Below are 17,348 nucleotides of genomic sequence, written 5' to 3' on the forward strand. Positions count from 1 at the left end.
ATTCGGTCTGTATTAAAACACAAATTGATGTAAATGCCATGACTGTTGCAAGATATTTGAGTGTTTTATTACCATAAGGGAAGATGCAATAATTGTAGTTGCACATTTTTCAGAGTATGTCACAGTGTATTTTTGAACTAAGAAATATGGCAGAGAGAAAACATCCTACTGACCTTGTTGTGAGCTAAATAAATCAAAGGAATAAAAATGTAATAAATACAACATTTCAAGTAATAAGTATATCTCTCTGTGGTCATGGACAAAGTGACAAAAACATCTAAAGATGCTAAAATAAATGGCAAAATAATCTGCTCAGCTGTGTTTTTGCATAACCCTCAAATAATGCTGCTTCTATTCATGGTTCACAGCCTTAGCCAGTGTAAATCACATAAATCTGACAGATTCTACATAATTGTCTGGCTGACAACAAGCTATAATCTGAGGCTGTTCTGTCACGTTTTGGGGTGTTGAGCTCTGGGGTGGCACATTTAATGTCCCTGTGTTCACATTCAGGCAGTAACAGACAGCACATGCCTCCACCACAGGACTGATTTGAATTTAATTTAAAAATATTGTGCTGTGTGTCTGTGCCCCTGCAGGGCTGGTCTGTGAGGAGAGGCCAGGCTGCTCCATGCCAAACCTGTGGTTCTAGCTGGATCCAATGGCCCCTCCAGTACCATTGTTGGGCCGCTCTGCCAGCATGGGGGTGCCTTTGGGGAAATGTGTTGTTGAAAGGGCAAAACACCTCGGTGAGTGAGAAAAATAGTGTGAGATACAGCCCAGTGAACATCAGGGTCAGAGAAGAAAGTGCAGACACCAGAGCAGAGGTTGCCCTGCAGCCCACAGAGCGGACCATAGTGGAGATGATCCCCAGACACACGTTCCCTCAGGCCATTTCTAAGCCATAGTGTCTCAGTGATGTTTTTCCAGATGGAATTCAGGGCAATTCCATTATGTTTCTAGTCAGAAAGACATCCCTATTTTAGGGTTCATATACTTCTCACACAGCAACAGTAAAAAGTGTATATATATATAAGTGAATTAGGTTTAAATGTATATTTAAACCTAACTAGCTATTCCTTAAGTACTACATAATTATATCACTGTTATTGATATGGATTCAAATTTGATTATTTTCAGGTAATGAAAAGCCATCAGCCAGATGAAGAATTGTCCTTGGTCATTTTAAAAGCCCAACTGTATCAAGTAAAAACTACCTGGACTGGTTTAGGCAAGCCTATGGGTGGCACCAGAGCAGACCCAGGGGTCCAGGAGTGAAGTGTAGCTGTGTTATACTGTAGTTCAGTCATGTAAGGCAGATGGAGCTTATTTAGTCAGATGCAGCATCACCCAGATGCAGTTTTACTGCTTCCAGACCTGAGCTGTTTTGCCAGCATGTCACCTGATGGACATGTAGCTGTCAGTGCAGAAGCACAGAGGTACTTGTTGGGCTTCAGTGTGCAGTGTAGGACTGCCTTATTCAAAGTCATCAAAGCCGTGCATGTGCAAATCTGGACAAAACTGAAAGTTAAAAGGTTGTGCCAATGTAAAAGTGAAGAATACAATCTTTTCTAAGTTGCTGATATTTAATAGAGATCCTCCCTTCATTTGCTCAGTGTCGCTGAAAGCATTAACATTAGTTGTATCAAACATCTGACTTCCTTGTATGTGAACTTTTTTTTTTAAATTGAGAAAGTTAGCATGTTAACAACAACTTAGTCATACATTGCTAATGTCTGTTGGAATTGAAACCTAGGAATCAGAACAATGTAGTATGAGCATAGCTGAATGCGACTGAGCTGAAAAATTAAAAAAACATTTTTTGAATTTGAAGTGCATGTTCATGATGGAAGATTGTGTACAATATTTAGACAATGTATAGAGGAGAACGCAGAAACCAAGACAATAACTATATAGGAAAGAGATGAGTGCAGGAAATCCTTTAGATAATTGCAAAAGGAAAAAAAAAAAAAAGAATAGAGATGATATTTAGAAAGGGTGAAAATGATTAAACAATGCGTAACACAGAAATAAGGGAAGAGATCAAATAAAGTGAAATTGGATTTGGCACAATGAGCAGGAAAGGTGAGAACAAAAATGGACAGTGGCAATAACAAGAAAATTGTGTGAGGAATAAATTGTTTTATTTGATGGTAACTCTGTTTCCTAATTTATGTCTCCTTTTGGTGGACTGTTTTGGATTAGGCTTTATTGAAATGGCGTAACTGACTATCTGGTTATTCAGTATAATCACTCATGAGGATTATTTCACCCTGATGGTCAGCAACCTCATAAAATGAAAAGAGAACCTGTGTTTTATTAATCCCTTTTGCAGTGTTCCTTTTTGCAAATAGAGACAATTAAAGCAAACAAGACCAAACTTTTTTTTTTTTTTTTAATGATACATTCATTGTTTGTTTTGTAGTAACAGCTGAGGGGACCATCTTCATTGAATTTTAAGATTTTGTGATGGACATGAGTAATGAAAAACCTGGTTGGTCAGCTGATCACTCAATTATACCAGAAGTATCTCATTCAGTGAAGAATGTGGGATGTATTGGATTTCTTTCCAGGACTTGTCATGTGCTTCATGGACTTTTTATGTACCTACATTCAATTCATGATGAATTTTAGTCACTGAGTGTCTATTTCAAACTTCCCCAAGGTTTATGTTGAAGAGACATATATTCATTAAAAGTTAATTACTGAAAATCATCATGCATGCACACTTGTGATTACTCCTTTAAAGAAGAACTATTTTGAAAAACTCTTCTATGTTTTATAAATCTGTATAAAAATGTGTTTTAGAAAGGAATGACAGCAGAACATGAAGCTTTTCCTATTCTGTCTGCCTCAAGTGAATTATTTTACATCTAGGTGTGTCACTGTCATATGACAGCTGCTTGGTTTGCTGTACAGAGCAGGACAGAGTTTCGGATGAGAATGCAGAAGGAAAGTTTATGAAATGTTATTAATGGAACTCAGCTCACTTCTTTTAAATCTCTGCTTCTCATTACTGAAGCAGACTTTGAATCTAATGGTAAGGAATCATCTCCTTTTCCCCCTTTTGGCATTAGCAAATTGCCACGCATATTTTACAAAGAATAAAATGAGATTTGATGTGTATGAATAATTCTGGGCAAGACTGCAAAAATCCAGATGCCCTAGATGCTGTGAGCAAGGTTTGAAGGGAAAGCTATGCTACCCAGCTCCTCATTAAACAGTTATTTTCCTATTCCTTTAGAAAGAACTAACACCTTTTGTGAATTCACTCTATCTCAGTCAGATAGGAGTGTCTGTCTGTCATCACAATTTTGTACAAGAAGGATTCTGAAATTTCAGTACCTGCATAGTCTGAGCAAAAGGATGATGTGACACGTACACACATGAATGCCTGCCCCTAATCCCAAAGGAATCTGTCATCTGGATGTTCTGTGTGTAGGTCAGGTCTCAAAACAGAGGAGATGAGATTTCTGGCTGCACAGAAACACTCTGTGTAACAGTTCCTTGTTATTTTGATGTTTCTTGCATTGGGTTTGTTCACTCCCGAGGCTTCAAAGCCTTCAGATCTTAAATTTCCATTGTAAAGATGCTATAAACACTTTTTCCAATATCTTTACATCTATAGACATTCCTTATAAGGGTATTTTGACTTGTCATTTTGTCATTAGTAGTTCCTATTCTCACCCTTCAATAACTCAGATAAACATCTTTTTGAACTGTAGTCTTTTACACATACACTCTGTAAAGGCTCTGCACAAGATGAAAACAAAAGCTGAATAAGAGCAAACCAAGCTAAAGTTTCTAAACTCTCAAAGCAAAGGGTCTTATCTTAGAAAAATAGAACTGTCTATCTAGCTACCTGTCTATTAAGAGATACAAAATTAGTTAAATGCTTCTGGGGCCTTCTCCAGAAAACTATTAATTATTTCACCTGTCTTCCACCTGGAGTGGAAGTTTCTGGGGACCCATCACACTAACATTCACAGGGGTAGATTTTGCCAGGCTGACTAATTAGAAAACAGGAATGAGTTAGTCGTGAGACTTCATTTGTGTTTGGAGGGACTCTAAGCTTTAACAGACCAAATTAATGTGATTTTCCTAAACTGGGGACCAAGAGGTACACTTGAATGAGATTTGAATCCTTGCTTTTAAATCAGCTTTCTCTGGAGTTCTAATGAACTGTTTGCATTGAGTAACAAAGCCTGTGAATAATAGGGGGATGAAAAAATATCAGTCCCTGGATCATATGGTTTGTATTGCACAGTGTAATGTAATTTGTGAGAGCAGTATGCACCTCTGAAATTGATATGTTGGTTTCTCTACATCGTTGTTTTTGTGTTAATTTAATGGCTGGGACCATGAAGAGAGAGTGGGGGAGGAATGGAATGCAGCAGGAGGAGGAGTTCTCCCTGCTCGCCAGGGAGAAAGCGCGTTGCAGCAAAGGTGACTGGGCTATGAAGGTTTGGACAGATTTGCTGGAGCAGGCAGCAGGGCTCAGACAGCATTAATGAGATTGTTTATTAGTAGCGGATGAACAATTCTGCAACTCACTTGACAAATACCAAGCAAAAAGCACCACAGGGGAGCGTCCCACTGCCTTTAGCAACTCTGTGATCTATGGAATAAAATAATCACTGAAGAAAAACAATCTATTTTCCAACTATTGAATTTTCTCTAACATATGAAACTGTTTCTATGAGAATTTAAAATCCAGGTTAATCCTGCATGAGATTGGGAGTTTTGTTTAAAAACCATAAATCTGTGGTTAAAAACAATAGCTGCTCTGCTTAAAAAAGAAATGTTGTGACTGACTTAATAAGCTATGTATGCTGTACCACATCTATTTCATCTTTTTCTTTTCCTGTTCAGTTTTTTTTTTTTTTTTCCTGAGGTCTTTATTTTGATTCTTAAATTCAAGGATGTTACCTTAGCTACTGCATTGCATCAGATCTAACTGTTGCAAACTGTTCTGTTTTCCACAAGTGTCTGCCACTGCTGCATGCCGCAGTGTTTGAATCCGCTTGGAATGGATGTTTGTCAGCTAACTTCAGGGTGCTCAAAAACATTCTAATTCCAGCACTTCTCTTCTTTCCTTCCTTTCTGATTGCATTCCCTTGGTGGTCTGTTTGAGGTAAGCTTTGTCTGTAGCAAGTACACTTTTTGATATCTGTCTACATATACACACTCTTCTATACACAAAAGCTGTGTGTTCACATGTACGTGTGCACAACAGGTTATCTTTCTTTTCCATCCAGTCTGGGAGCAGTTCCTCATGCACTGGGAACAGCAATGGCCTTTGCACAGTTTTTTCCCTTTTATTTTTTCTTGTCAACATTCCGAGATCATTGGAAAAGTGAATGTGAAAAACTGATTCTGATCCTTTTCCAACAAAGTCTCTGAAAATTTACAGGAACTGAAAGGATTAAGTCAACCAGTATGCAATTTCCTTTTCAAATAAGAACACAGGCAAATTTCTTCAACTGTTTGCTAAGGTGTTTCTACAGCTTATTTAAGTAATTTGTAGACAAAACTGAATCTCAAGATTATTATTTAAGGTATAGCAATTCTGTGGGGATTTTTGTAGTGTCTTTAATACATTTCTTATCCTGTCTTGAGCTTTCTTGTGATGACTTTTTAGAAGTGTAGATAATAGCAGGACAAAGGGAAAGGGTTTTGAGTTGAAGGAGGGAATATTTTGGTTGGATATCAGGGGGGAAGTTCTTTACCAAGAGAGTGGTGAGGTGCTGGAACTGGCTGCCCAGAGAGGTTGTGGATGCCCCATCCCTGGAGGTGTTCAAGGCCAGGCTGGATGGAGCTGTGGGCAGCCTGGTCTAGTATTAAATATGGAGGATGGTTGGCCCTGCCGGCAGCAGGGGTTTGGAGCTTGATGATCCTTGAGGTCCCTTCCAACCCAAGCCATTCTATGATTCTATGACTAAATGCTTCCTTGTGTCTCTTCATGAACATCAGCTGCCATTCCGATGATGAAATGGTAAATGCTGAATTAATTCCTACCTTTTTGGCTGATCCTTTTCCTTCATCATGCCAATGGAAAAACTATTTTCTAACTTGGAGCACACGAGTTTGTCACTCTTGATTCCTCATTGGGGTGCTGCAGAGATCTACGCTTTGAACCTGAGTTTTATGGTTTTGAATCTAAAGCATGCAGTATACCAAAACTTTTGATGCTCTCCTGGATTTGTCTTCACTGGACACTCACTTGTAGTGCAGAAACGAGGCATGTTTCTGTTCAACAGAAGAGTTGTGGGTACTGACAACCAAACACTGTACCTAGAAGACATTCCATTCTGAGGTTTTAGATTAGCAGTAATTGATCAGTAATAGCACTTGTGTTGGTACTTGTATGCTATGTATTTGGAAAGCTTTTCCTTTTCTTGTTCAGCATAAAGCAATACCATGTGGTAAATGCAGAAAGCTGGAACTTCTGGTGGTTTTTATCCTTTCCACATAGTGTTAAGGACAAAATAACTCAGTAAAAAGTCTCCTAATTATTTGAATAGGTCTTAGCCCAATGTAAATGAAAATAGCTGCAGATCAAGAAGCATATGCATGAGAGAAGAATAAACATGCTGGAGCTGCCTAGGTGCTTCAATCTGGTGCTTATTCAGCCACTTAAGAAAGCTGAAATCTTTCATTTACTTGATGGCTGTTTTGAAGGACAGTTCTCTTATGATAACCAATTAACAAAGTGATTATCTGTTTCTTTTATCATTTTCACCATTACAGTATGTCATTGGGCAATCTTATCTTTCCCCATGAAAGATCCAACAGGTACAACAGCACTGTTCTCTTTCAAATAAAAATTCTGAGTCAAGTGCTTTCAACTTAATACCTTTTTTTCAAGTTCCTAAGAGATATTTGCTGACTATTTGATGAAGAGTTCTTAGACCTGATCATTTCAGTCTAGGTGGCTAAGCCTTTTAAGGACCATTCCTATCATCTAGCTAACTGTACTGCAGTAGAGTACTGTGTAGTCACAATTTATTTAGGATACAATTGTTAAGGACTGAATATTTTGAGTATGTACTGATAAAAATTGATAGTCAGTAAGAGTTGGGCATATGTGTTGTTAACGAGTGGCAGTCTAGTTAAGTTCTATTTTGAAGCTTGAAAATGGCCTGGCTTATCAGTCTTTTAACTCTTCCTATCACAGTGATCTCTAACTTTGGCTAGTATATATACACATTTTCAGTTGCTTCACTACTGTTAGGCAACTCTTGAAAGGGCTGAATGAGTATTTTACACTTTAACCACATACTCTCAGATTTAGACTGCCCGTCTGTTGGAAATTTTAATTCTGACCCAAGATATATAGACATAAAACCACCAACGCACCAACCACCTATATCAGGATGAGTATTTATTTCAGTAGTCTTTTTGCTGGGAGCTTCAATTAGGAGGTGTCAGTGTAAGAACAGGAGAAAGCTTAGTCTATTACCTTGTGCACCTGCAGCTAGGCAGCTTGAGTCATAGATTATAAAAACCAAGAGTAACCATTGTGATCATTTACTGCAACCTCCTGTGTAACACAGTCCATTGGAAATTTTTGAATTAATTCCCATGTGAACTAGAATGTTCCACTTAAAGCAATGACCAATCTTGTTGAAAGTGTTTCCAGAGATGTCTGCCACAATCTGTAGCAAATTATTTTAATGTTTTATTAGTTTTTAATTTTAATGCTTTGTATTTGATCTGAATTTGGCTTGCTTCATCAAGATCATTGGATCTCATTACAGAATAACCTGCTAAGCTCATGAATCTTCTCTTATGAAATGCCTGTTTGACATGTAGATGTGGAGACTTTGGGAGTGCCATCACCTAGCCTTTCCTTTATAAAGACAGATAGAATAAACTGTTTATTGCAGGACACGTGTTTTGAGAAGCGCTTTCCAGTCAGTAAAGCTTCATTTAGCATTTTCTTTTTAATTATCATCCTATTGCAAGTTTTGAAACTGGACAGCATGATATTCCAGTGGGTGTTTGCACCACTGCCAGATATCTTACCTATTCCTAATCAAGACCCTCTTCACTCCTAAAAAGTTTATGTGACCGTTTTTGAGCACAGTTTAAGTTGGAAATTCTATTCAGATGGTTAACTCTCTCAATACTCCTGCTCTCATGTAAGTAGTAGGAGGCAGATTTTTCCATTCTGTAAGTTTGGCTGTGTAGAATTCAGTAATAAATACAAAAGCTGTACTGAGTGTTCATGATGATGCTCAGCTGCAGCATTGGCGATCTGTTCCTACTGCTTGCATTTCACACATACTTTTACGTCCGCCACAAGTTTGTTGGTAATTCTTACCAGAAGTTCTTACTTCTGTTTAATCAGATATATTGCACAGTGCTGTCCACTCTTGATGCAGTAATGATGATATTTTACCTTTTCTTCCTGATGCACTGTAATTTCAATTATTTCCATTATTAGTTTCACAAAGTTCCATAGAGAACTGCAGTGAGTTTTTCAAAAGCCTATTTTGGAGTGCACCAGTTACATTTTTGCCCTCTCTGGAAATTCTTTTTTCTCTCTCTGCTGCTTGTAGAAAGAACGAAGGGAACCAAAGAACTAGCAGATCAGATAGATGCTTGAAGCTGGGAGCTATTCATACCCCTTTAACAAACTATTAGACAGCTTTAATCCTTTAATGAATTTCTCATTGGCTTTGTGTTGCTCTAATTTCGTAATCAAAATGTATTAAGTCAAAGGCCTTACAGAAATCTAAGAACATTGCATCAACACTAATAATCTGTAATTACTTCTATCACTTTATTAAGACTTACAGTGTGATCAGGAAGATATGAAGTTAGGTTTTTCCCATCATTCACAAGAGGAAAGAATCCTTTCTTAATCTCATTATTTCTGTGAAACAGAACTAGACTGCTTTTGCTACTATCTGTGATTAGCACAGAAACCTACTTGGATAATGGAATAATCTTAAGATGTCAGCCCCCTCTCCCACCTCCATGATATACTTGTGAACAAATTTTTCCATGCAGTGTTCAGGAGCTGCTGCGAGGATCAAGCTAGTGGAATTTGACAGTTCCTATTGGAGCATGGCTTTCAGTGCAAGTCGTATTCTTTGTCTTCCATGCAGGCCATTTCTTCTGGTGAATCTTATTACATGAGAACATGCTGAGATACTTTTCTAATAGGTATCATAAATTGATTATTTTCTCAGAGTGATGGTTTGGGTGTGTAACATTGGAAGGGTTAGATTTGCAAATGCCAAAGCAACACTCTACACCCAATATCTTCCTGGCATGCATATGCATAGCTTGGTTTTATTTGTGTATAGAGCTTGAAAGCAGTGACTTAAGTTTGAATTAGGGGAAATACCTTTTTGGGAGTGGAGAAGTTTTGGCACTTTACAAATTAGATGTAGCTTTTGTCAAAATTAGGAAAATTGTGTCAGGAAACCACAGTAAATTGCGATATTGCCACTACACTCTAGTTATGACAGATGGCTATCTAAATAGTATTGTATTTTAATATAATGAATACAAGCATAAAAACTTCATGGAGATGCAGAGAACAGGCTAGTGTTCTTAAATTTTGCCCGTATGAAGACAGTTGCATATCCAGAACAAGAATGAGCAAATTCAGCCAAAAATCAGACTGAATAGGAAAACCTTAAAATGTAGCAGGATGGGAAAAAAAAAGCTCTAAATATCAGAAAATGGGATAAATGAAAAGATGTTTTCCTGTTGATGTTGTTGAATCATAGAATTGTAGAATCATTTGAGTTGCAAAGGATACTTAAAGGTCATCTAAACCAACTCCCCTGCAAAAGAGCATACAAATCTGAAGGTAGATCAGGTTGCCCAGACCAGCCTGACCTTGAAAGTCTCCAAGGATGGGGCATCCACCACCTCTCTGGGCAACTTGTTCCAGTGCCTCACCACATTTGTAAAGGAACTTTTTCTTATGTCCAATCTAAATGTCCTTTCTTTTAGTTTGAAACCATTTCCCTTTATCCTATCACAACAGACACTGCTTAAGAGTCTGTCTCTTTTTCTCTTATAGGCCTCCTTTAGACACTGAAAGGCTGCTCTCAGGTCTCCCTGGAGTCTTTTCTTTTCCAGGCTGAACAGCCCCATCTCTCTCACAGCCTGTCCTTGTAGGAGAGATGTTCCATCCCTGGGATCATTCTTGTGGCCCTCCTCTGGATGCTCTCTAACAGGTCCATGTCACACCTGTATGAAAAACTCCACACCTGGATATAGTACTCACGGTGAGGTCTCAGCAGTGAGGAGTAAAGGGGCAAGAGTTATTTAAAAAGTGTCTATGTGTGGCACACTGCAAGAATAAAAAATTTCCTAGGATAACATTTATTTCAGAAGTGGAAGAAAATTGTTACTAAGCAATTAACGTTTTCATAAGATATAAAGCATTCCAGACCAGAGGAATAACAAGTTATATTTCAGTTATTGTGGAGTTCTACTTAAATGCATAAAATGCATTTAATGCAAAAATGCAGTTAAGTGCATACAATACAACTTTTTTGAAGAAGTTAGTGTCAGGCAAAGGTAGTAGTAATAAATCAAACTATAAGGCTTAATGCTGCAATATGAGGGCCACTGTTATTACTGTTATTTGCTTTTACATGTTAGACTCAAATTGCTCTGGAATTTTTAATGATGCAATGGAATGAAATGAAGATGGTTACATATGTATAATTTGGTTGTCATAGAATCACAGAATCATCGGATGGCTTAGGTGGGAAGGGTCCTTATAGACTATTCAGTTCCACTGTCCTGACATGGGTAGGATTGCCACCTGCAACTCAGGCTGCCCAGGGCCTGATCCAGCCTGGCCTTGAGTGCCGCAGGGATGGGGCATCCACAGCTTCTCTGGGTAATCTGTTCCAGTGCTTCAGCATTCTCTGAGAGAAATTTTTTCTCCTAATATCTCTCCTCTTTTAGTTTAAAGGTGTTCACCCTTGTTCTACCTCTATCAGGCTGTGTACAAAGTTGGTCTTTCTGCTGTTTATGAGCTCCCTGTAAATACTGGAAGACCTTGAGGTCATCCCCCAGCCTTCTCTTCTCCAAGCTGAACAATCCCCAAGTCCTCAGTCTTTCTTCATAGGAGAGGTGCTCCAGCCCGTTGATCATCTTCATGGCCCTGCACTGGACTTGATCCAACAGCTCTATATCCTTGCTCTGGGGGCACCAAGCCTGGATGCAATACTCCAGTGCGGAACCTCGTAAGAGCAGAGTAGAGGGCGACAATCACCTTCCTTGTCCTCCTAGCCACTGAAGTGTTATCATCACATTTTAGTGGCATGTTAATGCCATCTGTGTTTATACAAGTGGTTCTTTAAAATATTTTGACCTTTTGGGCCATTTCCTTCTATTCTTCCTTTTTTAGAAGATGTTGCACATTGTTAAGCTAGCAAAAAAGCTAGCAGGAGAGATCACATCTCTTATTTCCCTACAGAATGGGACTGACTGTGCCACGAGCTAACAGTGAGTGCACACTTTCCCCTTCTCACAACCCTGAGCCCTTGCACTCAGTCTCATGAGGACGAGTTTTCAGGGATGAACAGGCAGCAAGAACACTGGCTGATCAAATTTCATGATAATGTTGTGCTACTGCACCTTACTCTGAGCTAGAGACAACTCCTTTACTACTTGTATTTGGAAAGGTGAATTATTAATCTTTCAATACCCAGCATCCAGTTATAGATGTAGCATCAGGGCAAATAAGATGGCTGGTGACCCCAGAGGGCATTCTTGTCTAATGCCATTGTTATAAAGTGTGGCTGTTTTGTGCTACAAGGCTTGGAATTGCTCAGCTGCTGCAGACATCCACCTCTAAATTCTTTACTCTCTAAAGAGGTTTCATTTACCACAGGCAACATAAGGTGGCCATTGCCCTTAATCGTTTTTCCCCAGTGCAGTACAGAGCACTGGATATTTCTGTAGAGATCATTCTTTGATAGAAAGAGCTCACAGCTGCAGGATTGTGACAGCTTTCTACTTTTTCCAGTAATGTAGTCAGCTTTGAGGCTTCCTCTTACACTGTTTAATCATCACTAAATTTCCTAGATCTTGGCAAACACAAACCCTCTTGCCAGGATGACTTTTTCATTTTCAAGAGTCTGTATCTTTGCTCACCGACAGTTTCTTTTGCACCCAAAACACTGTCCCTGAGAAGACCTCACAGTCATTCATAACATTTACACTTTCTGAAAGAAATCCCACAATATAAAGTTAAATTAATCTCAAAAAGTAAACACACACACACACACACACAAAAAAAAAAAAAAAAAAAAAAAAAAAGAAAGTAAAACTCCAAGGTGGCCATGGCAAGGGATTAGTTTATACTTGCTGTCAGGAATTGTTTTTCACTTGCACATTAATGTTAGAATATTGTTGCAGGTATACAGACGGTGTAGTTCACTCAACAATGTGTTTTCTCTAAGTGAATTTTAAAGCTGATGAGAAAGTACTGGCAAAAACTCATTTCTGATTTTGCAAACACAATCAGTTCTTGGTTTATGATGAAGCAATCAGTGAATAGAAACTTTGCTATGCAGGTCCTTTGAGCAACCTTAAGAAAATGTATAGTTTAAATTATGAATATTCAACAGTCCATAAAATACCACACTTAAGGACTCATTTAATATATCTGAATTATGAGTAGTTCCAGGAAAGGTGGCTGACTGAAAATGAATCTAAATTTGTCTATTAATTCTCACTGAACTATATGCTAATATTATTACTCGCGGTTTGTATTTTATATCCTTAGTTCTTTCATTCCTATGATCTTAAAACACTTAAGAAATTTAAAAAAAATATAGTATTTCATGAAATAAAAAAACCTGGTTGAGAATGAATTCTACAGCAGATATTGTAAACGCAGTTTAAAAAACTTAAAATAGATCTCTAGGTGGCAATTACCACACAGTACCATGTTGAATAACATGAAAACATATTCCACAGGACACTAACAGCTAAAAGTGTTGAAATACAGCAGAGTTATTGTGTGTAAAGTGACAGTGCCGACTGAAAGAGGCACCTTCAGGGCCCAGAGAGTGAGCTACTACATCTAGAATAGGTCAGAGCAATTTTGACAAGGTCCATTTTTATTTGACACTAAAAAGCTATTTTGTCAAAATCCAAGTTTTTCTCAGAAATATTCTCAGATGAAGTTGACTAGAGTGTTTCAAGGGAGACTAAAAAGTTCTAAAGAAAATAGAAACACAAACTCCATTTCCCATATTGCATTTCCCACATTTTTCCTCTATGCTTCTCATTTCAAGGAGGAGAAACTTGATCGAAAGGAAGGAGGTACTTAGCAGAAATGGGACAGTAAGGATTATGCTCTCACAGCCCTCAGTTGAAGCATGGCTGGCGGCCACTGCTGGGTGCTGAATCCTGCACCCTTTTGATTATTCCTATAGGGCCTCATGGTCTTGTACACTGATGACCTCAGCTTTTCTTTTGTCTTTCCCCTCTATGCAACAGATGGACTCTGAGGAGCTGATCCAACAAATTGCAAACAATGGCATCTCCTGTAGTTCAGTGAAATTACTTCAATTTTTTAATTGTGAGCTGTGGTTAATTGTGCTATCTAATAACTGTAATAATTCTTAGCATTTTCACAGAGCTATTCATCTTCAAAGAGTATCGCTAACATTAACTAATTAATTTTCTGGTTTTCCTCTAAGAAAGAAATGCAAGCTGTGATCATGCAGACCACCTAGGTAATTGTAATTTTCTTTGCATTGAAGATTATTTTTAAGACTATTTTTGTTATTTAGGTGTAGTGTAGCAAATGCTAATTTGATCAGATAAGAGTTAAAGCTAAATTGATTAAATGATGGAATTTCTGTTTTAAAAACTTCAAGAGTGGCATGCTAATAATCCTTATTGAAAAGGGCTTCTTTCATCTAAAACTGAACTATTGAGTACTGAAAAATGGTGCAAAAGAACAGGTCTTGATGGAGTCCAGGCACAGAAGGAAAATGAGTGAATCTAAATTTTGTACTATCAGAAAACAATGAAATTAAATATTCAAAGTTGCACTGGAGCTTTTTTGGTTCACGGCACTCTTTTGAGAACATTTTCCACAGTGATTTTCAGCATAGCATTAATTAGAAATTGGTCCTTTTTCTCCAGAAAGAAATACAAAAGCTGCACTTTGCAATAAATAATTTGGTCAAGATGCATAATGCATGATTCACTGTTATACTGACCACAGCTTTCGCAGTTATTGACTGCATCCATTACTCTATTGATTATTACTTCTCACTTAGGGGGCAGCAAGTGGTTAAACTAAGAGAGTTAACTGTGTTTTTACTCCCACTCTAAGATAATAAGAATTAAATAATAAAAGATGTTCAAAATGAGCAGTAGTTCGGGTTCCTTAAATGTCTTTTGTCTCTTCCCTCCAGAGACAAGCACAACGAGGTGAATCTCATCATTATTTGTCTTTTCAAGGGCAAAGCTGTGATAGACAGGGCTTAATGTGTATCTTGGTAGAATTGGATTTGATCCTCAGGGCTGGGCCAGAGGGCTGCTTTGTTAGATTTGTTAGATTTACTCTCTCTCCCACACTCTCTCTCCAGCACAAACAAAATTACCTCTTGGAGGCCTGCATCAGCCCCAGCATCCTGAGACTATCTCCTTTTCTTGATTTCAGTCACATCTAAATCAGTTTAAACTGTCGACACGATTATTTGTGAAGAGACAGGGATTAAGCAGAAGGAAGATTAACACAGTTGTCTGTCTTCTGCAAAATAATATACCTGCTGACAGTAAGGGCATTCTTCAATTTACATAATTTAGCTCGCAAGGAAGACTTTGTTGATGTTATTGGGTTGCTTTTTTGCAATAAGCAGTACAAACTCACCTGCTCCCTCCACTCTTAAAACCTTGACAGCTATCTCTTCAATTTCTGTAAAATTGAGATACATGCCCTCTACTTTTCCTAGGTAGAAGGAGCTTCTGTGGACTTTGAGAAATATGCATTGAAATAGATTATTTAAGAAATACGTATTAAATTCTCCTGGATATGAGATGGACTTCCAGTGCTCCAAAGAAAATATTTATATTCCAGTAGAGTCAAAGGTCTGTGAGCAATTGTTTTGAAATGGATTCACATTCTCCACTTTTTTTTCTTTTATTTGCTGCTAGTAATAAACAGATTACTTTTACTTCTAATTGGAAAAAAATGTATGGTATTCAATTTTAATATTACTTAAATAATTTGTAACACTAACAAGAATTAGTTGGGTGCTATTTTGTGCTTGACCTTACTGTGACACAGAACAAAGGACTGCAGGCAAACAAGAGAAAAAAGACATCTTAAATGAGAATAAGAATGTTTATTTTTCTCATGCTTCCCATATTTTATCTTTGTTCCATTGTAAAGGATAAAGCTCAGAGCCCTTTCTTCTGCATGTACAGGGCTTTGTAAAAGGAATTTTGATTTCAATTAGGAACTGACTTGTGAGGTAGCATTATGCAAGTTAAAGGAAAGCACAAACTTTATGCCAGTAAATTGATGAATGTACTGTCACAGCTGCATAAATTGGAAGAGCTGCATATGAAGGACAAAATAAAAATAATTACATTGGAAAAAAAGACAGTAGCTTGCTAAGTGGAACTGCTCTTTTTGGTGCCTTACATTTTTATGTGAAATCTCGCATAAAGGCTGCTATGTGATTGCTGGGTAATGTGCTGTTCTGTTAGAATGAAGGAGCTTATGTAGTTACCTCTAGGAATCTAAGCTCTTGCAAAAACATCTGTTGCACCAGAACTGTGAAAATTTTTCCATTACCAAGTTCCAACTTGCTGCTCCTCACATTGCAGAGAAGTGAATGCACTGGAGCACTCAGAAACTTTCAGTTTTTTTAATCTCTGTATCTCATTGAAATTCTGGTCAATTTTTTTTTTTTTTTTTTTAACGTGTTATAAGGCATTGTTAATACTAACAATTAAAATACTATTACCAACTAAAAACAGTGGCATTCATAAATGCATTTCTTAATATATTTCCTGAATCAGATCTGAAGTTTATCTAAAACTTTTTCTGAGGTTTGAAAAAAATTGATTATTTTTCTCTCTTTTTTTTTTTTTTTTTTTCTCAGACCTTATACTTAATGATTTCCTTTGAGTTTCCACTATCTCTCACTTTGAGTGTGCACAATGAGCCTGGAGGGGTCAGAACCAGGTGCCAGTTTCCCAAGAAACTACTACATGTGATGAGCCCAGCATTACTGGATGTGACATCATCTGCTGATGGTGGGAGGTTCCTGGTTTTACTTTGCTTGTGTGTTCAGCTTTTTCTTTACTTAGTAAAATGTCTTTATTTCAACTCAATAGTTCTTGTGTTATTATCTTCCTGATTTTCCCCTACAGCCCTCTGGGGGAAGTGAGTGAGCAGCAGAGTGGTGCTGAGCTGCCTGCTGGGTTAACCATAGCAGGAAGTGTGCAGTGGTAATGTTACCACTGATACGTGCTGTTATGGAAGACAATCAATGCATTCCAAAACAAGGTGAATGTTCTGCAAATCTTTCCTCTGATTTCACTGATTTGTGCATAAGATCCATACCATATGTGTCTATTATTCCTCTTTTTTTTTTTTTTTTCATATCAACTGATCTGGGTCTGTTGATGCATGAAAAAGATTCAAATGAAAAAAAAATAGTCTGTGTCTTAAAGAGAGTTAGGATAGACATAGTAGAGACAGATAACTTCACCAGAAATGGCACACAAGGATTAACAGAGATGGAATACTTGATGACTATCTCCTTGAAGACAAAGGGATTTGGACAGCTATATGCTTTCTAGTATGTTCTACCAATCGTAACTGTAGTCATGTCTGTAGGTCAGATCTTATTTTTAATTAATTACAATGCTGAATTGCTGAATTGGGTGTTTTTAGAAAGGACAGTCTTAATTTTAACCTTAAAATCCTAAAAGGCTTTCTTCTAACTAAATAAACCAGTCAGAAGAAATAGGGTACCTCTATAAATTGCCCTGACGTTTCACTTATGGGAAAAAATTATCTGAAAATTACCTTCTATTGCCACAGAATCAGAAATGCCAAAGAGATGCTAAGGAAGGCTACTGAAGAACTACTCCTGTCTAGTTTAACTCATTTATTAATTCACTTTCACTTTTAGGATTTTCAGAAATAATTGCAAACAACCTCTTGACGGAAAAGAGCTTATAATTACTTTTGAATATATGAAATAATGTCAGGTTTTGCCACCTGGTCTATGACATGGAAGGATTTCCTATTGTTTGCTTTCCAAAACATTTGTTTTAGTGTGTGCAGGTTTAGAAATGTATAGAATTTTGATTGAGCTTGCAGT

The sequence above is a fragment of the Tetrao urogallus genome (assembly GCF_951394365.1).
Source record: "Tetrao urogallus genome assembly, chromosome: 1".
Lineage (NCBI taxonomy): Eukaryota > Metazoa > Chordata > Aves > Galliformes > Phasianidae > Tetrao > Tetrao urogallus.